General features: G+C 33.2%; 1 protein-coding gene across 3 annotated transcripts in view; it reads right to left on the reverse strand.

Moving 5' to 3' along the window:
• The window catches only part of LOC309627547 (bifunctional heparan sulfate N-deacetylase/N-sulfotransferase 4), an 865,109-nt gene extending 844,999 nt beyond the window's left edge, over positions 1-20,110 (reverse strand). For all 3 annotated transcript variants that reach the window (XM_082389627.1, XM_082389626.1, XM_082389624.1), the window contains exon 1: positions 801-20,110. The gene's annotated coding sequence lies outside the window, so the exon portion shown is untranslated. The remainder of the gene's footprint in view (positions 1-800) is intronic.
• Between the last annotated feature and the right edge of the window lie 7,153 nt (positions 20,111-27,263).

Below are 27,263 nucleotides of genomic sequence, written 5' to 3' on the forward strand. Positions count from 1 at the left end.
ATTAAAATTCTATACTGAAAAATCTTGCAGTAATAAAGCAAAAACAAACAAACAAAATCAGACAAACAACAATGGAGGGGATTTTTCACCAGCAGACAAATACAGTATAAAACACAATTAAAAGAATTTCTTCAGGTCAAAGTAAAATGACAACATATGAAACAACTTAAAATAATAAAGTCACCAGAAATGGTAAGAATGTGGTAAATATAAAGACTTTATTTTTCCTTTATAAAATAATTACATTAAACAGATAACCATCATCTTAAAGTTATCTTTCTGTTCATAAATCCTATAACAGAGATAACATGAGCTTATTTGACTTATTAAAACCTAGGTAGGATAAAAGTTGTCTGCCTGAATTATATTTAATATTGATAGCTCTAAAGACATATCTGTTTTAATTAAAACAATAAACTTAAACTAGCTTTTATTTACCAAATATTATGCTTGATCAGGCAAAACTGAAAAACATTTGTGTTAGTTTCCATATTTCTGAGAGTATACTTGATTTATTTGACTTTTAAGACACTTAAATAGAGCTTTTGAACAAATGAACTTCGGTAGTTCCATCCAGAGGTAGAAAAACATCACACATCTGTAACATACATACATAGACACACATATACATACAGACAGAAACAGAGATCTATAGCTTTTACTTTAAGATTTTAGCCATGAGATGAGTATGATAATGCAAAATACACTAGTTTATAAAAGAACAATTGCATCCAAATTGTGTTTCTGGCAGACAGAATAAGTTAAGGTTACCTCTCACATGGCTAGAGCTTTTTACTTACATTTGTGAAATAAAATTTTAAGATCTTTCATAGTTCTTGTTTTCAAAATAGCCTCTCTTTTTTTTTTTTTTTCCTTCTTATAAGAATTTCCTTGGTTCCTAGAGAAGACCAGGTAGAATATGTTTACCTAAAACAAATAGACTCCCAGATATTTCTCCAGCAAAGATGGGTTTATTTAAGATCAGTAGAGAATTGCAATTTGGGATCTGCAAGCATGGCAAGCAAATTCCTAGACGTCAAAGAAGGTGAACACTTTTATAGCAGAAAAGGAAGTTGGGAGGGCTATAGTAAACAGAATCCATGGCTTTTTATTGGCTGAGTTGTTGCCAGGAAAGAAGGGGAGTCTTTTTTCTCCCTGTTGAGCTCTGCTACCTTCACGGGGAGAGAGCTCTTCTGGTCTCCTGCCTCTACTTAATTGGGGTTTTTATAATATCTGCGAGCCTTTTGAGATGAATAGGGGAGATTTTGGAGTTGGTAAAAAGGATAGGTGGCCTTTGAATTGTTTCTATAACCACATTTCAGTTCTTGTAAAGACTCAATTTGTAAAACAAAAATAGTTGTTTTTAATTCCTCAAAGAAGCTGCTGCAACCTGAATGTTATGGAGAGGCTGACACACTCATCCAGGTACATTATCCTCAGTTTGCTTCTTTATATCAGGGAGAAAATCTTCAACTAAATGAAATTTAAAAGATTCCTGTGTTCTAGATTTAGAGCTATGTATCTTTAGAATGTTTTAGTAAATGTTTCCACAAAGGCTTAAGAAAAAAAAAAATTTTTTTTTTTCTTTTTGGGTACATACTTTGATTTTAGCTTAGGAGAGAAGGCCTAAAAACATGTTTCTTTCAGACCCTGAATTATCAGCTTCCAATCTGCCAACTTCTCACCACAGAGCTACTTAAAAAAAAATTTTTTTTAATTAAAAAAAATGTTTTAAATATAGTGTCAGGTTTCAGCAAAGACAAACAGTAAATATTCCTGGCAATATCAAACTACCTCATGAATGCAAGAGTCATCCCCCAAAAGGGTGCAAAAATACTGCTCTCCCGATATCCAGAGCCACTCCCAAAGATAGCCCTCCAAAAGAAAGACTTATACAATTCCCCTGAGAGCTGGCAATAGTTAGTAGGACACTAGCAGCAAATGAAGTTTAACTCACATTTCTGTCTGGCCATATATTTGGAGCCCTCAACCTTAAGGTTGCCAAGCAAAGTTCTCAGGGCACAAAATGAGACAAACAAGAAGGCAATGGCTGTCCCTGAGAGAGAAAAGATTAATGATCAATGGGTACCCAAAAGCAAATTCTCAAGTCACAATTCAAAGATCTAATTCATATATATATATATATATATATATATATATATATATATATTTTTTTTTTTTTTTTTTTTTTTTTTTTTCTTTCTGCCAATCTGATTTTGGGAAGGAAGGGACAAAGTGATATTTTAACTTCCTCTCTCAACCAAACACGATAGAAAGAAATCTGGGAGAGCTGCCTTTAGTAAGAATTCATACCCTTTGCTGACTTCTGCCAGTTTTCCCAGGATTCTATCTGCAGGCTCTGGAGTGGGATGTCCCAGTGGGTCTCATCCTAGTCACCAGAAACTATCGAGGAGGAAAAATAATTTTCTCTCTACCTTTTATGGTGAGTTCTTGGCTTAGACCTCTTTTTCTTTAGGGCACATTGTAAATGGATAAGTTTATTTAAGTTAATGATTCTCCACTGTGGCTACTGTAATTCAAGATTTTCTTTGGTAAGATTAACCTGCTTGTTCAGCCTTAAAATTTTATTCACCTAAGGTCTCACATTGGCCCCAGTCCAGCTTAAGTTGGACCCAGTCCAACTCTGGACCCAGTCTTGTTTCCGAGTGACACCCAGTCTGACTACAGTGATTTCCAGACTCAGTTTTGGGGGGAAAAAAAAAGATCAAATTTATAATGCAAAAACTGTGGAGCTAGGGACCAAGAGGGACTGACCCTCCACCTTCAGAGGCAGGGAGAAAGCGAACTAAAGGGGCTCAACTCAAACCTACACTGGTTGCTCATTGTTCCTCCCAGGGTGTCAGGGGTCTCCTTCGGTTTTCCTCTTCTAACTCCAGAACTGTTAAATGATTAACTGAGGCATATTAAAAATTTTAAGAGTTTATCTGAACAAAAATCGATTCAAATCCAGCAGCATCCAACCAAGCAGATAGAAAGGAGCTCTGAGGGGCTATACAAAATGAGATTTTTATAGCCAGAGGGGGCAAGAAAAAGGAAGTTATACTAGGCAAAGAAGAGTGTTGGCTATTTCAGGGTTGCTTTCCTTCAGGGGATGGTAAGCGTCTATCAAGCTGATTACCTAACTGCTGCTGACCAGGTGATTTCAGATTGACTGGTTTAAGATTTCATTTCTGGGGGAGCCAAAACTGTAATTAAATTAAGTATCGGTTTGGTGATGTGAGGTTTAGCATAAGCAACTCCATTTTGGACATGTCTTGTTTTTTAGCACTGTTAACATTAATAAATAATCATAGGTTCAGCTAAAATGCTAATTACCATTTTTAGATTATTCAATTACCAGAAAGGACTTGCAAAGTATGATAATGACAACATTTCATTTTCATCTCCATAAATATCATCCTATTTTTAAAAGTCTGCAATTTTAAAATGGATATAAAGCTATACAATTATGATAGTCCAAATGTAAAATATAATTTTAATATGTATGATTGTGATTAACCTAAGCAAGTATTTTAAGTATTTCAGAAAGACATATTTTCACTTTTTCTTCATCAAGGGCAGAAGGATGCATTAATATTTCTCATTACATGCCAAATTTTCATCAATATACCACTTCCTCCTTTAAAATATATATTTCCTTTATTCTATTTCCTGTTCCCACCCTGCCCATCCCCCACTATCCTAGGCAGTGATTCTAACGTATTTGATAGCTATACTTTTGAGGGTATATGTTTTGTACAACATGTGTGGTTATTCTCTCTATATATCTTTTTTTTAAAAATAATTTTTATTGGAGTATAGTTGCTTTACAACATTGTTAGTTTCTGCTGTAGAGCAAAGTGAAACAGCTATATGTATACATATATCCCCTCTTTTTTGGATTTCCTCCCCATTTAGGTCACCACAGAACAGTGAGTAGAGTTCCCTGTGCTATACAGTAGGTTCTCATTAGTTATCTATTTTACACATAGTAATATATTTATATATATAAGTCCCAATTTCCCAATTCATCCTAACCCCTTCCCCCCTTAGTATTCATATGTTTGTTCTCTATGTCTGTGTGTCTATTTCTGCTTTGCAAATAAGCTCATCTGTATCATTTTTCTAAATTCCACATATAAGTGATATTATACGATATTTGTTTTTCTCTTTCGACTTACTTCAGTCTGTATGACAGCCTCCAGATCTAACCACGTCTCTGCAAATGGCACAATTTCATTCCTTTTTTTGGCTGAGTAATATTCCATTCTATATATGTACCACATCTTCTTTATCCGTTCCTCTGTTGATGGACATTTAGGTTGCTTCCATGTCCTGGCTATTGTAAATAGTGCTGCAGTGAACATTGGGGTGCATGTATCTTTTTGAATTATGGTTTTCTCTGATTATAGGCCCAGGAGTGAGATTGCTGGGTCATATGGTAGTTCTTTTTTTAGTTTTTTAAGGAATCTCTCTATGTATCTTTAATTTATATAAATGGAATCATGAAATGACTTCATTTTTTTAAATTCCTTTTTCTTCTCAGCTCAGTTTTATGTCCATCCATGTAGTTTGATGTCCATTACTTCAAGTTGCCAATCAGTATTTCACAGCATTATTCAAGAAAAAATTATTCATGATACTTGTTAAAGATGGTAAGGCAGACTTTATTCAAGGTGGGCTACTGTGATAGCTGTAGGGACCACTGCAATGGGTCTTGCAGTGTGGGAGAGAGATTTTGCTCAACTCCAAATACCAGGAAAAGGAATTTGTAGTCAAGAGTCTATGAGTGAGGGTAAGTGGATGGAAAATTACTAAGAAGAGCAATCAGGGATAAAAGGGTGTTCTGGCTAAACTGACCTAACAAGACTCCTGCTGACAGCAGGATATCACCTGGAAAATGGGGCAGGATAAGGAACCCACTTAGATATTGAGGGTGATCAGATATGGAGGATGGAGGATTCTGGCTAAACTGACTTAGCGTTGTTCTTGCTAAAAATTGGACAATGCAGGGATGAACACAGAAGTCCAAAGTTGAAGCCTTGTTGAAAATGAGCTCAGAGGAGCCTGAGTAGAGTTTGATCAAGGACAGAATCTGTCAGCATTCAAACATCAGGTGTGGCACCTAATTGATATACTAGTATAATTCATATACTAGGTGTGGACACCTTGGTAACCTCTATGAAAACAAATAAAGGAAAACCACATTTTAAAATGGAATCAGTGGTATGTGCTTGAGCTCTCAAGCACATACCACTTTTGCAGCATGCATAAGCAGCAGATAGAAGGAAGATAAGAATGTTCCTTTTCTTCTGGTATAAGGGAGGACATTGATCACTTGGGAATTTAATCCTCTGCTTTTAGCTGTAGCCTGCACCAATTAGAAACCTCTGCAACCTCAGACTCTTGCTCTTTTCCAGTGAACTTTTGTTCAAAACAACCCTCCCAATTTCCTCCTAAGACCTAATAAAAGGAATCCCCTACCCTTTGTTCTCTAGACTTGCCTATGTTTCACTAGAGCTTGCCTAACCCAAATTGCAGGTCTCTGCTATTCCCGAATAAACCCATTTTGCTGGTAAAATAACTCACTATTTTATATCTGAGGTTGACACCTTCAATTTTATTTTAACACAAACAATACTACAATGAGCATTCACTGTTAACTTTTTAATATCTATATTTATTAATATTATTTTGAAAGCACACATGAGGTCTTTGAACCAAAGTAGATTATTATTTATGACTAATAATAGACACTTGGATTCCCTGAACACCAATTTTTATCCATGGGACAACACAATGAAAGATAGATCTCACCCTACACATATGAGGTCCATATTTTACGCAACAAACCCACAAATATATATATATATATTTTTTTGCTTACATGGGGGAAAGAGGCAGCTGTCAGCATTCACCCTCTGAGGCAGTTTTCCTTGGCAAAGTAGTAATAAGTTATCCTGGGTTCTTATTCTCACACTTTAGTATGTAAATAAATCTCTAAATGAGAGAGATTTAGCTTCTCTAGACTTACAACCCAGATGTCCATCCCTTTTGAAATGTAAATACCTATTAAGATAACTTCTGAATCCCTCCAGAGTTCTTGTTACTCAGCCATCCTTTGAGGTTACCCCGGTCCATAGTCTGGAACTCTTTTATTCCAGAGTATGGGAGCAATTAGATATATTATTAGAGAGACAAGTGGCTACAGATCAACTCTTTTCTTAGGTGAAATGCAAAATGTTTCTAGGAAGTGAAAACAGACCTTCTCTATCTTCATCATGTATCAATTCCTATGCCTCAGGAGGCTGAGACTTTATAAGAACACTGAGAAATCCAGAGAAGATTTATTTTTCCACATTCATGTATATGGAGTCTCATTGATCTTTTGGAAAATTTCTCTGGGCTATAATACATTCAGAAACTGGATTAATGGAAATTAGGTTTGCTTTCTAAAATTGCAACACCAATCTACAGTTTTCCTCCACACCAAATCCATGGAATTTCTTGGCATTAACCACCTTTTAAACGCGAAAAAATCTAATGTGTGCAGTCATTGTTATTGTAATTTTGTGTCTCTTTTATAAATGACTTTGAGCATCTCTTCATATGCTTGTTAGTCTTTTGACATTCCTTTTTATATCTTTTTTTCTACTTTTTTGGATTCATCTCCTATTTGTTATTTCTCTGCCAACTTTGTCTATAGTATCCTTCAATGAACGGAAGTCTTCTTCGTAGTCTTCCTTTTTTTTTTTTTTTTTTTGTAATATGCTGTGCTTTTGACTTTTTGATTCAGACATTGTTATCCACAAAAAATAGGCCCTAACAACATTCCCATATCTTATATTTAATAAACTTTATAGATTTTCTGTTCACATTTTCACTTAACTCATCTCTAGTATATGGAGCCATGTAAAGATTGCTTTATTTTTCTTTATCTATGAACTTGTATTTTCAAAATTTTCTGCTCAAAAATGTGAACTCCTCAATGTTATACATTATATTATCTAGGCCTCTGTCATTACAATTTAAACAGCACTAACCCACTGACTACCCCAATGTCACTGTTCAATATAGATGTATGTGTATATGAGCATATATTTATACATATAATTGAATATATATGCATATGAGATATATATTATATACTATACTGTATATAATTATATATATATATATATGAATATTTATCGTTTTCATCACCTCCACCTGTATCATGCTAGCCCAAGCCACAATCATCTCTCATTTCTGCAACTGCAGTTGCCTTACAATTGGTTTTACTGTTTTTACACTTGACCCTCAACTCTATTCTCCACTCAGCAATCAGATAGTTTATTCAAACTATCCTTAATAAAATCCAAAGACTTCAGCTGAGCCTACCAATAAATATATAAAATACACTGTTTTTTGGCTAACTTATTATTTTTTTTAAATCACTATTCTTCAATATTCTTTGCATTACTAAATATCTTTTTATCCTTCAAACCTTCACACACACTCAAGCCTCAGGGGTTCAGTGTCTGCTGTTACCTCTGTCTGAAAACCTCTTACACTTAAGATATTTGTCTGTTTCCCTCATTCATGCTGTCATGTACCCAAATTTCAAGACCTTTGAGGAGGTCTTCAATAGTCTCCCTGTCTAAAATACATTATTCTTCATTTTCTATTACCTAATCTTTCCTCATTATACTCCTAGAACACATGAATACATTATATTAAATTTATATGTATTTATTTTCTTATTTGTATTCTCACCGTCTTTCTCTGTCATAAGTTAAGCTTCATGAGGGTGGAGATCATATTTTGTTCTCCACTATATCTCTTGTCATATAATAAGAACTCAGTGAGTTTTAAATGAATAAATTAGTACATCTCCAGATGATAGGAAACATACAGTTGTAAAGATTTGATCATACAGATATTAGAAAGAAATTAACTGAATACCAGTCTACATTTTGAATTCAAGCTTAGAAGGGAAAACACAATAAAGAATAAAATAATAATTAGAATCCTAACATTTAGGCACTGGTTTATTGTGAATATCATTACTACTCTTCAAAACCAAAAGACATAACCTAAAGGAATACAAAAACAGTGGGAAAAGATACAGAAATATCAGCATATTAAATGATTTGAAGAATTGTTAAGTATATTGAAAATAAGGCACTAATAAAATACTTAAAAAGACTATAATTAAATTTATATAATTTAAATAATGTAGTAAATATTTGGATATTTTATACTATTTGATGATGGTTGAATAAATTAGTTTTATATTTGTCAGTGTCATTGTTGAGAATTGCAGTATTCTATTCACACTTGCAAAGAAATCATAGCTTATTTAAAAATAGAGTATTGATCATTATTTAGTCTGTATTCCATTCAAATAGTCTTAATGTGTACTAAGCATCTACCTAGTTGAGTCAGTCAATTGCACAGAAATAATTTGTTTGCTTGAATCATGTATTAAAAAATGATATGCAAACAATGATTTAGCCTATAAATATAATTACTTAAATAACAAAAACTTGTAAGACTTTTGCATCAAAATATAACACAAAATATTTATCACAAAAATAAAACCAAAGGAGTGAAAAATATTAGAGCAAGTATTCTTTCTCTCTAAAAACATTGTCTGAGCATTAACATAATTGTAATTTCTCTTTATCCATGTTACATATACATGTCTCCTGCTTTTTTGTTTTCATTAGCTTGGGGTTTCATATTTGGAGGATATGGCTCATCTTTAGTTTTCATTATATCAGATGACCATAAATTTTGAAAGATAGTGCTGGTTCAAAATGATTTTCAAAACCCAGTTGGAAGATTATACTACAAAACATGACCAGGGACTGGAGTTTTCTCACGCTGTTTCCAAACAAAACAAACAAAATGATGAAGTGTACCTGCCTACAAAATCTTAGAACCCTGACTGTGTACTTTACACACTTATAAACTTATCTAGAAAAACAGTAGTTTTTTTGTTTTTTAAGAATGAAGGGAAATTTAGATGATTTAATCACATTTGTTCTTGTAAATGATGAGGAAATACACTTTACCTGCAATTGCTTATCGCATTCATAAGATGTCTTCTCACATTAACCACAGTTAGCACTTAACAGTTTATTTGTTTACTTATCCCTTTAATAAGATTGTTTTATTCACCTTTAGAAATCTCTGTTAGTAAAACTATATTATGCTCCAGGAAACAGAATTGAAGTAATAAAAATTCCAGAAGATATCAGAGTGGTGTGGAGTTAATAAATTGCGTGGGAATCTCAACAATGATTATACATTATGTTTATTTTAATTACTGATAGGTCCTTTGAGATTAACACTTAAATAAAGGGAGAAATGTTTCTTTATATCGTGTGCCAAGAGGACTCATAAATAATACATACATATTTGCCAGTTAGTAACTGAATTTTAATCAGTATCCTTCTGTCATGTAGTAATGCATTTATACATCTGTTATACGATTTATTATTTGCACCCCAATGAGTAATGAGCATGTAAAATTACATTATCTGTAATGAAAAAATTTTAAATTCCAAGAAGGATTTTGTTTCTTTTGTAGATGTGTGTCATATCACTTAAAATCCTGGGTTTAAATACAAGAATTAAGTGTTATTCTCTACCTATTCCATCTATATAAAATTCACTGTGCGCCATTCATGTTAGAAATGAGGACCTAGATATTAAACTTGAGATCACACACCTCTGAATTGAATAGTCATATTAAAAATGCAATCGTTTGGCTGGAATTAAAAGATATATTTACAGAAATATTACTCTGTATATTTATTAGGGGATATATATCTTAATTGGATTGTATGAGCTTGCTTAAATATATTTATCAAAAATGTTAACATTTTTTATTATTTTAAATTCTCTTAATTACAAAATAAAAACATATATTTTTTTAAAAATTTAAACAAGGGAACAGGAAAGTAATGAGTTAAAAATCTTCCTGACCCCAATCCTACTACATGGAAGGAAGTTGTCCTGTCCCCTTCCCCCCAAAAAAATACCTTCAAGATTTTTAACAATTTACAGCTCCATCTCTCTATATATCATCCATCAGTCTGAATATATTTGGCATGATTCTAGAATGCTTTATATTAGATGGAAATTACATATTCTTGATGTTTATACAGAAGTAAAACATTAAAGATGACTGAATCTCATGACTTTTATTCCTAGTACTTTTCTTCCTTCATGGATCATCACTAAAGTTTTATTAACCACTCCTTGATTTGGTTTTCCAGGAAAAGTATTATTTTTCTAAGACCAATCTGGCAATTAAAAATGTCTACAGGAGGTAGGTTGATAATGTAATCAAGTAGAGTGGCCTGAGTTTATCAATGCCTGTATTCCTATAATCTACTACATTCTTGAGCATTTTTTTCCATAACATACAACTTCTATGCAAAACTTTTATTTTCAGAGGTTTATAAAAAAGTAGATCTGAGTGATTTCTGATTTTAGTCTTTCTTAAAATTAAAAAAAAGAAAGCAAGAAAAATAATTTCTACATTTTTACTTGACCACAATGTCAAGGACAAATGGGGAAAGGAAAGTACTGTGGCAAACAAGTAACTATGTTTTCCAGGCAAAATATGCAGCAACTACTCGGCTCCATGGAAAAGTACAATTCCTATACTATTTGCTTTTCCTTCTTTTTAAAGATAAGCCAAAGATTCTTACTTTGATTTGGAATCTATTGGATTGTGATTTTGGAAACAAATTGTAATTTATTTAAAACACTGTATGTGTCTAACATATATAAAATGAGTTAGTGAGTATTGATCTCAATTTTAAAGTTTATTGTATGAATAATTCTTCATAGTAATGTCAAATATATTTTTTAACTCCAGCTATGTGTATCAGTATAAAACATTCATACTCCTAATATATTTTTGTCTATATAATTCTTACTTAATTTATTTTAATTTTTAACTTGGTCAGAATTACAAAAAAATCTTAATTTTATTGATCTTTTATTTTTGTATATGAGATCTTTGTTTTTTTAAAATTTATTTTATTGAAGTATAGTTGATTTAAAATGTTGTGTCAATATCTACTGTACAGCAAAATGATTCAGTTATATATATATATATACACACACACACACACACACACACACACACACACACACATTATTTGTCATATTCTTTTCCATTATGGTTTATCACAGGATATTGCATGTAGTTTCCTGTGCTATAGAGTAGGACCTTAGAGTTTATCCATTCTATATACAATAGTTTGCATCTGCTAATCCCCAAATCCCAATTTATCCCTTTCTTGCACCCTCTGCCCTGCAACCACAAGTCTGTTCTCTATGCCTGTGAGTCTGTTTCTGTTTTGTAGGTAAGTTCATTTGTGTTATATTTTAGATTCTGTATAGAAGTGGCATCATATGGTATTTGTCTTTTCCTTTCTGACTTACTTCAGTTAGTATGATAATCTGTAAGTCCATCCATGTTGCTGCAAATGACATTATTTCATTCTTTTTTATGGCTGAGTAATATCCCATTATATATATATATATATATATATATATATATATATATATATATATATATACCTCATTTTCTTTATCCATTCATCTGTCAATGGACATTTAGGTTGCTTCCATGTCTTGGCTATTGTAAATAATGCTGCATTGTACATTGGAGTGCATGTAGCTTTTCGAATTATAGTTTTCTCTGGACATAACCCCAGGAGGAGTGGGATTGCAGGATCATATGTCAACTCTATTTTTCATTTTCTGAGGAAACTCCATACTGTTTTCATTAGTGGCTGCCCCAATTTACATTGCCACAAACAGTGTGGGAGGAATCCATTTTCCCCACACCCTCTCCAGCATTTTTATTTGTAGACTTTTTAATGATGGCCATTCTGACTGGTGTGAGGTAGTACCTCATTGTAGTTTTGATTTACATTTCTAATAATTAGTGATGTTGAGCATCTTTTCATGTGCCTGTTGGCCATCTGTATGCCTCCTTTGGAGAAATGTCTATTTAGATCTTCTGCCCAGTTTTCAGTTGGTTTGTTTGGTTTTTTTTGATATTGAGTTGTGTGAGCTGTTTGTATATTTTGGAAATTAAGTGCTTGTCAGTCACATGGTTTGCAAATATTTACTCTCATTCTGTAGGTTGTCTTGTCTTTTCACTTTGTTTATGGTTTACTTTGTTGTACAAAAGCTAGTAAGTTTGATTCAGCCCCATTTGTTTATTTTTGCTTTTATTTCTATTGCCTTGGGAGACTGACATACCTAAGAAAACATTAGTACGATTTATGTTAGAGAATGTTTTGGCTATGTTCTCTTCTAAGAGTTTTATGGTATCATGTCTTATATTTAAGTCTTTAAGTCATTTTGAGTTTATGTTTGTGCATGGTGTGAAGGTGTGTTCTGACTTCATTGACTTACATGAAGCTGTCCAACTTTCCCAACACCACTTGCTGAAGAGACTGTCTTTTCTCCATTGTATATTCTTGCCTCCTTTGTTGAAGATTAATTGACCATAGGTATGTGGGTTTATTTCTGGGCTCTCTATTCTGTTCCATTGATCTATATGTCTGCTTTTCTGCCAACACCACACTGTTTTGATTACTGTAGCATTGTAGTATTGTCTGAAGTCTGGAAGGGTTATGTATCCTGCTTTGTTCTTTTTCCTCAGGATTGCATTGGCAATTCTGGGTCTTTTATGATTCCATATAAATTTTAGGATTATTTGTTCTATTTCTGTGAAAAATGTCATGGGTAATTTCATAGCGATTGCATTAAATCTGTAGGTTGCTTTGGGTAATATGGCCATATTAACAATATTAATTCTTCCAATACAAGAGCATGGATATCTTTCCATTTCTTTGAATCATTTTCAATTTCCTTTATTAATGTTTTATAGTTCTCAGTAAATAAGTGTTTTACCTCCTTGGACAGGTTTATTCCTAAATTGTTTTTTTTTTTCCTTTTTTTTTACATTCCCTTTCTGATCTTTCATTGTTAGTGTAAAGAAATGCACCTGATTTCTGTATGTTAATCTTGTATCCTGCTATCTTGCTGAATTCGTTTATCAGTTCTAGTAGTTTTTGCGTGGAGTCTTTAGGGTTTTCTATATATAGTATCATGTTACCTGCATAAAATGATGATTTTACTTCTTCCCTTCCAATCTGGATATCTTTTATTTCTTTTTCTTGTATGATTGCTGTGGCTAGGACTTACAATACTATGTTGAATAGAAGTGGTGAGGGTGGGTTTCTTGTCTTGTTCCAGATTTCAGCAGGAAGGCTTTCAGTTTTTCACCATTGAGAATTATATTGGCTGTGGATCTGTCATAAATAACTTGTATTATGCTGAAATATATTCTCTCTATACCCACTTTGGTAAGAATTTTTATCATAAATGGATATTGAATTTCATCAAATGCTTTTTTCTTTATCTATTGAGATGATCATATGGTTATTGTCTTTTCTTTTGTTGATGTAGTGTATCACATTGATTGATTTGCATATGTTGAACCATCCCTGTGACCCTGTGATGAATCGAACTTGGTTGTCGTGTAACTTTTTTTGTGTGTTGTTGGATTTGGTTTGCTAGTATTTTATTCAGAATTCTTGCATCTATATTCATCAAAGATATTGGCCTGTAATTTTCTTTTTTGGTAGTATCTTTTTCTGGTTTTAGTATCATGGTGATGCTGGCTTCGTAGAATGTCTTTGGGAGTATTCCCTCCTCTTCAATCTTTTGGAAGAGGTTGAGAAGGATCAGTATAAGTTTTTCTTTGTATGTTTGGTAGAATTTGCCAGTGAAGTCATCTTGTCCTGGACTTTTCTTTGTAGGAAGTTTTTCTATTACAAATTCTATTGCATTGGCGAAAAAGTTCGTTCGGGTTTTTCTGTAACATGGAAAAACCTGAACAAACTTTTTGGCCAACCCAATATTTCACTTCTAGTGATCTGTCTGTTAAATTACCTGTTTCTTCTTGATTCAGTTTTTGTAGGCTGTTGTTTCTAGAAACTTGTCCATTTCTTCTAAGTTGTCAAATTTGTTGGCATATAATTGTTCATAGTATTGTCTTTTTTTTTTTTTTGGTATTTCTGTGGTGTCAGTTGTTATTCTCCTTTCTCATTTCTTATTTTCTTTTATGGCATCCTCTCTCTTTTCTTCTTGTGAGCCTGGCCAGAGCTTTGTTAATTTTGTTTGTCCTTTCAAAGAACCAGCTCCTGGTTTTATTGATTTTTTTCTATTTTTTTTAAACTCTATTTTGTTTATATCCTCTCTGATCTTTATCATTTTCTTCCTTTTGCTACGTTAGGTTTTGTTTATTTTTCTTTTTCTACTTCTTTTAGGTGGCAGGTTAGGTTGTTTATTTGAGATTTTTCTCTTTTTTTGAGGAAGACCTGTATTGCTATGAACTCCCCTCTAACAACTGCTTTTGCTGCGTCCCAAGGATTTTGTATGGTTGTGTTTTCATTGTCATTTGTCTCAAGGCTTTCCTCTTTCATTTCATCTTTGACCCATTGTTTTTGTTTGTTTGTTTTTTTCTTTTTTGGGGGGTTTTTTGGTAGTGTGTTATTTAGTCTCCATGTAATCATTTTTTTCTCATTTATTTTTCTGTAGTTGATTTGTAGTTTCATGACATTGTGGTCAGAAAAGATGCTTAAATAATTTCTATACTCTAAAATTTGTTGAGGTTTGTTTCACGCCCTAATTTTGTGCCCTAGTATTGCAGTCAATCCTAGAGAATGTTCCATGTGCACTTGAAATGAATGTGTATCCTTGGGGTTTTTTGGAAGTAATGTCCTGAAAATACCAATTAAATCTGTTATATTGTATCCTTTAGGATCTCTGTTGCCTTATTGATTTTCTGTCTAGAAGATCTGTCAGTTGATGTGAATGGGGTGTTAAAGTCTCCTCAATTTCTCCCTTTATGTCTGTTAGTATTTGTTTTATGTATTTGAACGCTCCTATATTCGGTTCATATATATTGACCAGTGTATTATTCTCTTCTTGTATTGATCCTTTTATCATCATATAGTGTCTGTCTTTATCTTTCTAAGTCTATCTTTCAACATAGACTTTATGTTTTGAAGTCGATTTTGGAAATCTAGTTTTTCATATACGTATATATTCTTTCTTTTTTTTATATGAAACTGATATTTAAAAATATACTTTGTAAATGTTTGCAGTTATCTTTATTAATCTCTTCTTTTAAAATATATACAGCGCACTTCAGTTTTCAACTGTGATGCAATAATTGATAGAAAACCAACTCTCTTGTAGTTAATGACTAAAAGTCCTGACAATAATATAACTAAAGTAAAACACTTCTTTGAAGCATTGGAGACTTTTTGAGGAAGCCATCATTTGATGGGACCAAAATAACTTAGAAAACCAATGCACATTGAGTGTACATGCTGGTTTTGGTTTGGCTCCATGTGCCAATTCTTAAGCTGCAGAAGAAAGAAACTATGGAGTCAGAGTTGCCAATGGGATGTGATAATCCATCTGAGCTTTCAGGAATAATGTGGGCTGGAACAGGAAAAAAAAAATGAAGCTTAGAGTTGCCAAAGTAGCAGAGCATGATGGGCCTAGATTTCAGGGATATGGGAAACACAGGGAGATGTGGAGAACATACCACTCTAATATTTTTCTCTCAAAGATGTGTAAGGCTAGGCATTAAAAAATCTGAAAAGAGGTCAGACTTCTGCCTCTGTGAAGACAGAGTATTCATACTTTTCCGAATTCTCTGGCAATGAACAACCCTGGGAATTTTACATTAAAACAAACATAGAATGACTCTAAAAGTTGGACAGAAGAAGGAAGACCAGCTAAGGAACTTAGGACCCAAGGAAAATCATAAATGTAAATTTCCTTGGTTGGATTTTTGCCCATATACCCTTGATTTGGAGTGGAAGAAGCCAGCAACCCAGAAGTGCAAACAGAAGTAGATAAAAGTGTCCTGACAAGAGCCTACTTTCTCTAGTCAAATGACAAGAAATACAGAAAACTAGCAAGACAAAAATAATTTAGAAAGTAAACGCAAAATACCACAAACACACAAAATTCTGGCTCCATACTCACCCATGCCAAGAAAGGCCAACTGAGAAACTTAGAACCATCCTACACTGCCTAGGTGATGTCAAAGAAAGCTGAGTAGGGAGCCAGGGAATTTTATCCCCACCAGGCAGTGACATAGTGAAGATATGATGGCTTTCTTTAACATGTGAATTTAGGTGAAATGGATATCCATTAGAAAAATAATGAATCTTGACCCCTACCACAGACATAACATCAATTTTAAATGGATCATAGACCTAAATGTGATGGTAAAACAATAATGTTTTGAAAAATAATCATAGGTCAATACCTTTATTAACTTTGAGTAGTAAACAGCATATTAAACAGGGAATTAAGTGTACTAACCATAAAAGAAATACTTGATAAATTGAGCTACATTAAAATCATGAACTTATGTCTTCAAATATTACCATTAAGAGGGTGATTTGGCAAACCACAGAGTGAAAGAAAATATTTGCAGTACATATGTTTGATAACATATTCTGTGCAGAATATATAAAGAAGCAAAATAAATCAATAAGAGAAAGAGGAACACAGTAGGAAAAAAGGAGAAATAGCCATATAAGGATGTATCATCAAGGTTGCTGCTGTAGGCAACAGGGGCTCATTTGATGTATTGGAAGCTGAATAATTTTTCATTCTCCACTTTTGAGAATTACAGTTGGGGAGGCAGGATTAACTGCTCCACATTTTTAAGCTGCACTTATACACAAGGAGAAATAGTTCTTTTGTTGATATAGAATGCTTTGAGGGAGAATGTAGAAAGATGCATGGCATTCCTGAGACATTGTCATTGAGAGAATTGGACCTGTCCATAACAGCTGCAGCCCAAATTAAAGACTGAGGGACATGATGCTGGGCACTGATGAAGTCAGCTGCATCATCAGTTAGGTGCAGTGCTAAAAAAACAAATGAACTGAAGAGTAGAGGAGGGAATAATGTAAAAGATTACCCTGGACTCTTCTGTGAAAGTGGACAATGCCTACATTATCTCCCTTTTGGGCTAGTGTAACCATTATTTAACTGTCCATGCAATGCAGGATGGTGCCTGTATTAAGTCACTGTTTCTATTTTTCATGAATTTTTGTCATGTATTATATTTATTATCAAGTGTTATCATAGCTACATAAAAATTTCAAAGTAAAATTTGGACCTCAAACAAAAGAGGATGAATATTTTGAACAATAATATAAATTAGCACTTAATATTTGTCTAATTATGGATATATATATATATATATATATATATATATATATATTCAAGACCACACATAATTTTTTAACATTCCATTTGACTATGAAAGTGTTTAAGGTATAAGACAAAATTAATATAGATAAAACATCACAGTTTAGCTTTCACATTTGTTTCTACCCCAAATATGATTCAAAAAAAATTATACTCCATGTTTGTACATGAAATGGAATTACAGAAAAAAATTTGGTTTACAAATTCATTCTTACCAGCTCTTTGTAAAAGCAGAAACAATCCAGCAAGTGTAAAATCTTCTTTAAAAATGTTAAGTATATTCATAAATTCCTACTTTCTCAATACGTAGTTATCAGAGTAGTCAGTTCTGCTACTTTACACAGATGTGTACTCTAGAGTCTGTGACAAACACTTAACAGTACACTTACATATGTTTTCCTTATAAAACTAGAATTATTTGAGCAGGACATTTATTTTACACATCATGCTATTGACATGTATATCTTAGCACTGATTACACATAAACACAGCAAATTGGGATGAGGGTCATGTATTGCTATTTAACAATTATTGTTTGAATTTTTTTTATTGATTCTTTAATGATTGTAAACTCAAAGCAGAAAGCACTTTTGACAAAAAATAATATACCAAATAGGACATATAGATGTAAATTCTTATTTCTAAAATTTAGTAGACAAAGAAATTCTGACTACAACAATAATCTAAGAAGACTAAATTATTTTGAAACTTCATCAATGTCTCAAGTATAAATAAAAAATTTTTCAGTGGTGATAAGTCCTCAATAACATTGATTGATCCACATTTTTAAGGGCAAAAATAGCCATATTTCAACAGGGAGTTTAGACATTGATATATTTATCACATGGAAACCTTTCTGGTTTAGCTCATACAACAGTGAAATGTTGCCTTTGTGAGAATTTACAACCATAATATGATATTCATAGCTCATCCTTTTATTTATTGAAGAAGTCTCCTGAATACTAGCAAAGTTATAAATGGTGAGTTAAATCACAAAAATGTAGTTGCAATTCAATCTCAGTCTTCCCTTAAAGTTAAACACAAGCAAAGAATGTTTGGAAAATGATTATCAGTAACACAATTTGGTTTTATAGCTTAATAATTAATTTTATAAAAGTGAAATATATAAGGTAAAGTTACTTAATTAGCTAATGCATTGGGGGAAAATTCTTCAGAAACTCAGGGTATGTACTTGAGGTGAGAAATCTACATGACAGTTTTTAGTGTGTGCAGCAGGGTATAGCTCTATACAGTTTTTGCTTTGATTATAATGTGAATCAATATGGAAATAGATGTTGAAACAAAGTCTTAGAGAGAATAAACCTTTTTTGTCTATTAAATTTAGATAATATGATATTGGAAAGTTCACCCATGCCTGACAGATTAACTTGTGCCTAAACAAGGTTCTAACAATGTGGAATTCATACTTCTTGTCCCAAATTATCTTTAAACTTCAACAAAAGTATTTAAAATAACTATAAGTCATGCTATTAACTAAATATTACATGTAACTAAATTCATTAGTAATAATAAGATCTACAACAACAAATAGCTAAAAAATGTTTTCAATAAAATATTTTTACAGAAGAAATTTATTTATAGAAATGTAAATAAACTAATTTTCTAATATAAAATAAAAATTAATAATTTTCATCTGGCTACACTCAGACACTATTCTTTGCATTACAAATGCACAAAAGACAGAAGGTTACGTAGAATAGAAAAGTGAAGTGTATATAATTAAAATGAGAAAATAATTGTAATTAGGTAACAAGTTCTTATATATTTTAGTCATTTCATACACAAATATTTTGTGAAATTGCTGCAATTTATGAATTGATAGTAAATCCCATGATATAACAATTTAAATGACACAAAAAATGTGATAAAATGAAATGCATTCTTAGCCACTATATACCTCAAGTGCCAAATTATCCTCCCCAAATCTACTGTCATGAAAACAGAATCCAGAAATAATAATAAATATAAAAATATATAACTTATGCTTCATAAAATATCCACATATACAGTTGTATAGAACTTAGAGAAGAAGAGAGGTATTGTATTTTTCAGGGAAGGATATGGGTATTAATGCATTTGGGAACAGGAAACAACAAACATAAATATAGATCTTAAAAACTTACGGTTAAACACAAGAAAAAAATAACATACTACATATGTTATCTAAACTTATATAATTGAAAGAAATTTCAGTCTATCAAATGAAAGACAGGAAACAAGGAACAAAGCAGGAAAATTGTATAAAAAAATGCCATATATGATAGTTGACATAAATCCTAAATTAATTCTAATAATAAATACTGATGTGATAAAACTTACCAACTAAAGGAAAGAAAATCTCAGATTGATGATACAAGAAGTTGCTGCAGCAATAAAGAATCATTTAAACTTAAAAGATATAGGGGGTTAGATACCCTCATCCACCAGACAGCAGACAGCAGAAGCAAGAAGAACTACAGTCCTGCAGCCTGTGGAACAAAAACCACATTCACAGAAAGATAGGCAAGATGAAAAGGCAGAGGGCTATGTACCAGATGAAGGAACAAGATAAAAACCCAGAAAAACAACTAAATGAAGTGGAGATAGGCAACCTTCCAGAAAAAAAATTCAGAATAATGATAGTGAAGATGATCCAGGACCTCGGAAAAAGAATGGAGGCAAAGATCGAGAAGATGCAAGAAATGTTTAACAAAGAACTAGAAGAATTAAAGAACAAACAAACAGAGATGAACAATACAATAACTGAAACGAAAACTACACTAGAAGGAATCAATAGCAGAATAACTGAGGCAGAAGAACGGATAAGTGACCTGGAAGACAGAATGGTGGAATCACTGCTGTGGAAGAGAATAAGGAAAAAAGAATGAAAAGAAATGAAGACAGCGTAAGAGACCTCTGGGATAACATTAAACGCAACAACATTCGCATTATAGGGATCGCAGAAGGAGAAGAGAGAGAGAAAGGACCCGAGAAAATATTTGAAGAGATTATAGTCGAAAACTTCCGTAACCTGGGAAAGGAAATAGCCACCCAAGTCCAGGAAGCACAGCGAGTCCCATACAGGATAAACCCAAGGAGAAACACACCGAGGCACATAGTAATCAAATTGGCAAAAATTAAAGACAAAGAAAAATTATTAAAAGCAGCAAGGGAAAAATAACAAATAACATACAAGGGAACTCCCATAAGGTTACCAGCTGATTTCTCAGCAGAAACTCTACAAGCCACAAGGGAGCAGCATGATATACTTAAAGTGATGAAAGGGAAGAACCTACAACCAAGATTACTCTACCCAGCAAGGATCTCATTCAGGTTTGATGGAGAAATCAAAAGCTTTACCGACAAGCAAACGCTAAGAGAATTCAGCACCACCAAACCAGCTCTACAACAAATGCTAAAGGAACTTCTTTAAGTGGGAAACACAAGAGAAGAAAAGGACCTACAAAAACAAACCCAAAACAATTAAGAAAATGGTCATAGGAACATACATATCGATAATTACCTTAAACGTGAATGGATTAAATGCTCCAACCAAAAGACACAGGCTTGCTGAATGGATACAAAAACAAGACCCATAAATATGCTGTCTACAAGAGACCCATTTCAGACCTAGGGACACATTCAGACTGAAAGTGAGGGGATGGAAAAAGATATTCCATGCAAATGGAAATCAAAAGAAAGCTGGAATAGCAATACTCATATCAGATAAAATAGACTTTAAAATAAAGAATGTTACAAGAGACAAGGAAGGACACTACATAATGATCAAGGGATCAATCCAAGAAGAAGATATAACAATTATAAATATATATGCACCCAACATAGGAGCACCTCTATACATAAGGCAACTGCTAACAGCTCTAAAAGAGGAAATCAACAGTAACACAATAATAGTGGGGGACTTTAACACCCCACTTACACCAATGGACAGATCATCCAAAATGAAAATAAATAAGGAAACAGAAGCTTTAAATGACACAATACACCAGATAGATTTAATTGATATTTATAGGACATTCCATCCCCAAACAGCAGATTACACTTTCTTCTCAAGTACGCAGGGAACATTCTCCAGGATAGATCACATCTTGGGTCACAAATCAAGCCTCAGTAAATTTAAGAAAATTGAAATCATATCAAGCATCTTTTCTGACCACAACACCATGAGATTAGAAATGAATTACAGGGAAAAAAACGTAAAAAAGACAAACACATGGAGGCTAAACAATACATTACTAAATAACCAAGAGATCACTGAAGAAATCAAAGAGGAAATCAAAAAATACCTAGAGACAAATGACAATGAACACACGACGACCCAAAACCTATGGGATGCAGCAAAAGCAGTTCTAAGAGGGAAGTTTATAGCTATACAAGCCTACCTAAAGAAACAAGAAAAATCTCAAGTAAACAATCTAACCTTACACCTAAAGGAACTAGAGAAAGAAGAACAAACAAAACCCAAAGTTAGCAGAAGGAAAGAAATCATAAAGATCAGAGCAGAAATACATGAAATAGAAACAAAGAAAGCAATAGCAAAGATCAATAAAACTAAAAGCTAGTTCTTTGAGAACATAAACAAAATTGATAAACCATTAGCCAGACTCATCAAGAAAAAGAGGGAGAGGACTCAAATCAATAAAATTAGAAATGAAAAAGGAGAAGTTACAACAGACACTGCAGAAATACAAAGCATCCTAAGAGAACTACTACAAGCAATTCTATGCCAATAAAATGGACAACTTGGAAGAAATGGACAAATTCTTAGAAAGGTATAACCTTCCAAGACTGAACCAGGAAGAAACAGAAAATATGAACAGACCAATCACAAGTAATGAAATTGAAACTGTGATTAAAAATCTTCCAACAAACAGAAGCCCAGAACCAGATGGCTTCACAGGTGAATTCTATCAAACGCTTAGAGAAGAGCTAACACCCATCCTTCTCAAACTCTTCCAAAAACTTGCAGAGTAAGGGACACTCCCAAACTCCTTCTAAGAGGCCACCATCACCCTGATACCAAAACCAGACAAAGATACTACAAAAAAAGAAAATTACAGACCAATATCACTGGTGAATATAGATGCAAAAATCCTCAACAAAATACTAGCAAACGGAATCCAACAACACATTAAAAGGATCATATACCATGATCAAGTGGGATTTATCCCAGGGATGTAAGGATTCTTCAATATACGCAAATCAATCAATGTGGTACACCATATTAACAAATTGAAGAATAAAAACCATATGATCATCTCAATAGATGCAGAAAAAGCTTTTGACAAAATTCAACACCCATTTATGATAAAAACTCTCCAGAAAGTGGGCATAGAGGGAACCTACCTCAACATAATAAAGGCCATATATGACAAACCCACAGCAGACATCAATCTCAATGGTGAAAAACTGAAAGCATTTCCTCTAAGATCAGGAATGAGAAAAGGATGTCCACTCTCACCACTATTATTCAACATAGTTTTGGAAGTCCTAGCCATGGCACTAAGAGAAGAAAAAGAAATAAAAGGAATACAAATTGTAAAAGAAGAAGTAAAACTCTCACTGTTTGCGGATGACATGATACTATACATAGAGAATCCTAAAACTGCCACCAGAAAACTGCTAGAGCTAATTAATGAATTTGGTAAAGTTGCAGGATACAAAATTAATGCACAGAAATCTCTTGCATTCCTATACACTAATGATGAAAAATCTGAAAGAGGAATTATGGAAACACTCCCATTTACCATTGCAACAAAAAGAATAAAATACCTAGAAATAAACCTACCTAGGGAGACAAAGACCTGTATGCAGAAAACTATAGACACTGATGAAAGAAATTAACGATGATCCCAACAGATGGAGAGATATACCATGTTCTTGGATTGGAAGAATCAATATTGTGAAAATGACTATACTACCCAAAGCAATCTACAGATTCAATGCAATCCCTATCAAATTACCAATGGCATTTTTTACGCAACTAGAACAAATCATCATAAAATTTGTATGGAGACACAAAAGACCCCGAATAGCCAAAGGAGTCTTGAGGGAAAGAAAACGGAGCTATAGGAATCAGACTCCCTGACTTCAGACTATACTACAAAGCTACAGTAATCAAGACAATATGGTACTGGCAAAAAAACAGAAACATAGATCATTGGAACAAGATAGAAAGCCCAGAGATAAACCCACGCACCTATGGTCAACTAATCTATGACAAAGGGGGCAAAGATATACAATGGAGAAAAGACAGTCTCTTCAATAAGTGATGCTGGGAAAACTGGACAGCTACATGTAAAAGAATGAAATTAGAACACTCCCTAACACCATACACAAAAATAAACTCAAAATGGATTCGAGACCTAAATGTAAGACTGGACACTATAAAACTCTTAGAGGAAAACATAGGAAGAACACTCTTTGACATATATCACAGCAAGATCTTTTTTGATACACCTCCTAGAGTAACGGAAATAAAAACAAAAATAAACAATGGGACCTAATGAAACTTCAAAGCTTTTGCACAGCAAAGGAAACCATAAACAAGACGAAAAGACAACCCTCAGAATGGAAGAAAATATTTGCAAATGAATCAATGGACAAAGGATTAATCTCCAAAATATATAAACAGCTCATGCAGCTCAATATTAAAGAAACAAACAACCCAATCCAAAAATGGGCAGAAGACCTAAATAGACATTTCTCCAAAGAAGACATACAGATGGCCAAGAAGCACATGAAAAGCTGCTCAACATCACTAATTATTAGATAAATGCAAATCAAAACTACAATGAGGTATCACCTCACACAAGTTAGAATGGGCATCATCAGAAAATCTACAAACAACAAATGCTGGAGAGGGTGTGGAGAAAAGGGAACCCTCTTGCACTGTTGGTGGGAATGTAAATTGATACAGCCACTATGGAGAACAGTATGGAGGTTCCTTAAAAAACTACAAATAGAACTACCATATGACCCAGCAATCCCACTACGGGGCATATACCCAGAGGAAACCATAATTCAAAAAGACACATGCACCCCAATGTTCATTGCAGCACTATTTACAATAGCCATGTCATGGAAGCAACCTAAATGCCTATCGACAGACAAATGGATAAAGAAGGTGTGGTACATATATACAATGGAATATTGCTCAGCCATAAAAAGGAGCGAAATTGAGTCATTTGTTGAGACGTGGATGGATCTAGAGACTGTCATACAGAGTGAAGTAAGTCAGAAAGAGAAAGACAAATATCGTATATTAAGGCATACATGTGGAACCTAGAAAAATGCTACAGATGAACCGGTTTGCATGGAAGAAGTTGAGACACAGATGTAGAGAACAAACATAGGGACACCAAGGGGGAAAACTGCGGTGGGGTGGGGATGGTGGTGTGCTGAATTGGGCAATTGAGATTGACATGTATACACTGATGTGTATAAAATTGATGACTAATAAGAACCTGCAGTTTAAAAAAAGAAACAACCAAAAAAAAAACAACTAATACTAAACTTTCTTTGGGTTATTTGTATGGAAATATGTTAATATAAATGTTTCAGACATTACATGAAATTTCTAAAAATCTTATACGTTCTGGTATAATGTTATAAGTCATAATTCTAGTTATTACTTTAAAATATATATCTCAGAAATAACTAAAAAAAATAAAAAATAAATAAAATGAAGTCTTCATTTAAAAAAAAATATATATATATATAGTGGGGTTCAAATATGAAGGAATGGAGAAGATATAACAAGGACATATGACCTAAAAGAAAACTAAGTTACTGATGTCAGTATCATAAAATAAGAAAATTAAATGCTAGGAAAAAAATATCTCTAAAGTGCAAGTGGTTGGGGGAGGGATATAATCTGTAGTAAAATAATAGCTCACATAATACTGCAATAAAGAGAAAATATAAATGTGGCAATATAGCCTTAAAATATTTAAGGCAACAATTTTATAATAAAGAACAATTACAGGCAAACACCTTATCTTCATCTCTTAAATGGATAGCAACATTTTCCCACCATTCCTCTGTGCAGGATCTCTATGTATATATACCATTCCACTTCCTCTTATCTAATCAAATCATCTTACCAACAGTTACCTTCTTTGTCTCCTCCATCATCGGGTTGTTGTTTTTTGTATGTGTTTTTTGTTGTTTGTTCTTTTCATATCTGCTAGAGCATTCCTATCAACATTAAAAAAGTTTTTTTTCTCATGATCTTAGGATACTCTTGACACTGTCTCCTTATTATATACAACTCTATTTCTTTGTTCCTTATGTTACAAAGCTCCTCAAACATCATTGCTATATACATTGTCTCCAATTCCTTATCACACACTTTTTCTGAAGTCCACTCTAATCAGGCTCCCCTTTCAAGTAATGAACAGAAACTCTAAAGTTAAGGTAATAATTGACTTCTGCTGTTGCCAAACTTAGTGGCAAAATTTCAGTCCTATTGTACTTCTGAAATTAACAGGGCAATTCACTCGCCCTTTTATATCTTATCTTTGCTTATAAGATACCACCATTTTCTCATTTTCTTCGTACCACAGACTAATCCTTTACAATCTTCTTTGCTGGTTTCTCCTCTTCTTCCCAACATAAGGATTAAATCTCTGCTACTGATTTCTATATAGGTTTATTCTCTTGATGATGTTTTTCAGACTCATGACTTTAAATACTGTTTGTTTGCTAAATTATTTCAAGCTCAAACTTACTTCTTTAGAACTTTCTTGATTTTTGATTCTCTGAGTGTCTAGTAGATATCTGGGGGGAAAAAATGTCCAAATAACTCTGATTATCAGTCTCCTAAAAAAAACAAAAAACAAAAAATGTTGTCCATTTTAGCTACTTACTCATCTCTGTAAAAAAACTTATGTCATTGACTTTTCTTTTACACCCATATTGAATCCATCAATACATTCTGTTGGCTTTACCTTAATAATGTAGTTAGAATCACACCAGTCAAACATCTAAACGTGAAAACTACAGTGTCGGAGATGAAAAATATACAGGCTGGAATTAACAGTACATTAGTAATTCAGAAGAAAAGCTGAGTAACCTTGAAGACAGTAATATAAAGTATCCAGAATCAAACACACAGTTTCAAAAAAATGAAAATAAAAAACAATAAAAAGAATATTAGTGAGTTTTGGTAGAAATTCCAAAGACCTAGTATGCATGTAATTGAGTCTCTGAGAGAACGGAAGAGAGAGATGCAGCAGTGTGGTGGTTAATTTTATGTGTCAACTTGAAGAATATTTTTGAATGAGATTAACATTTAAATCAGTAGACTACTTGTAAGCAGGTTGCTTTCTATAATATGGAAGGATTCTTCCAATAAATTGAAGGCCTGTAGAACAAAAAGATCTGCCTCCCTGAGCAAGAAGGAGTTCAGCAGATGGATTTTAGACTTCATTTGTACCATCAACTCTCTTGGGTCTCTGCCTGCTGGGCATGATAGTAAAACTGCACCATTGACTCTCCTGGGTCTCTAGTGGTTCTAGTAAAGACCGCTGGAGGTAGTTTGCTTTCAGCTGACAAAGTCAATAATACACCTTCATTGTCCTATATTTGGGGTATATTAATTCTCCAGTCCTATATCATATTTAATTCATAGGTATCTTGACCACCTTTCCCTGATATCACACTGATTCATTACATGAATGATATTATGCTGAGTAGACCTAGTGAGCTAGAAGCAGCAACTGCTATAGACTTATTAAGACACCCAAGAGAGTGGGAAATAAGTTTGACAAAAATTCAAGGGCGTTCTACCTCAGCGAAATTGCTAGATGGCCCTCCTGCAACCAAAAGTTCCTTTTTCTTGAAACTCCTCTAGTGGGCCTCTTTCAGTTTTAGAGACAATGTATTCTTTATTTGGATGTGTTTTTTTG

This window comes from Balaenoptera borealis (assembly GCF_965194805.1).
Source record: "Balaenoptera borealis genome assembly, chromosome: 4".
In the NCBI taxonomy this organism is placed as follows: Eukaryota; Metazoa; Chordata; class Mammalia; order Artiodactyla; family Balaenopteridae; genus Balaenoptera; species Balaenoptera borealis.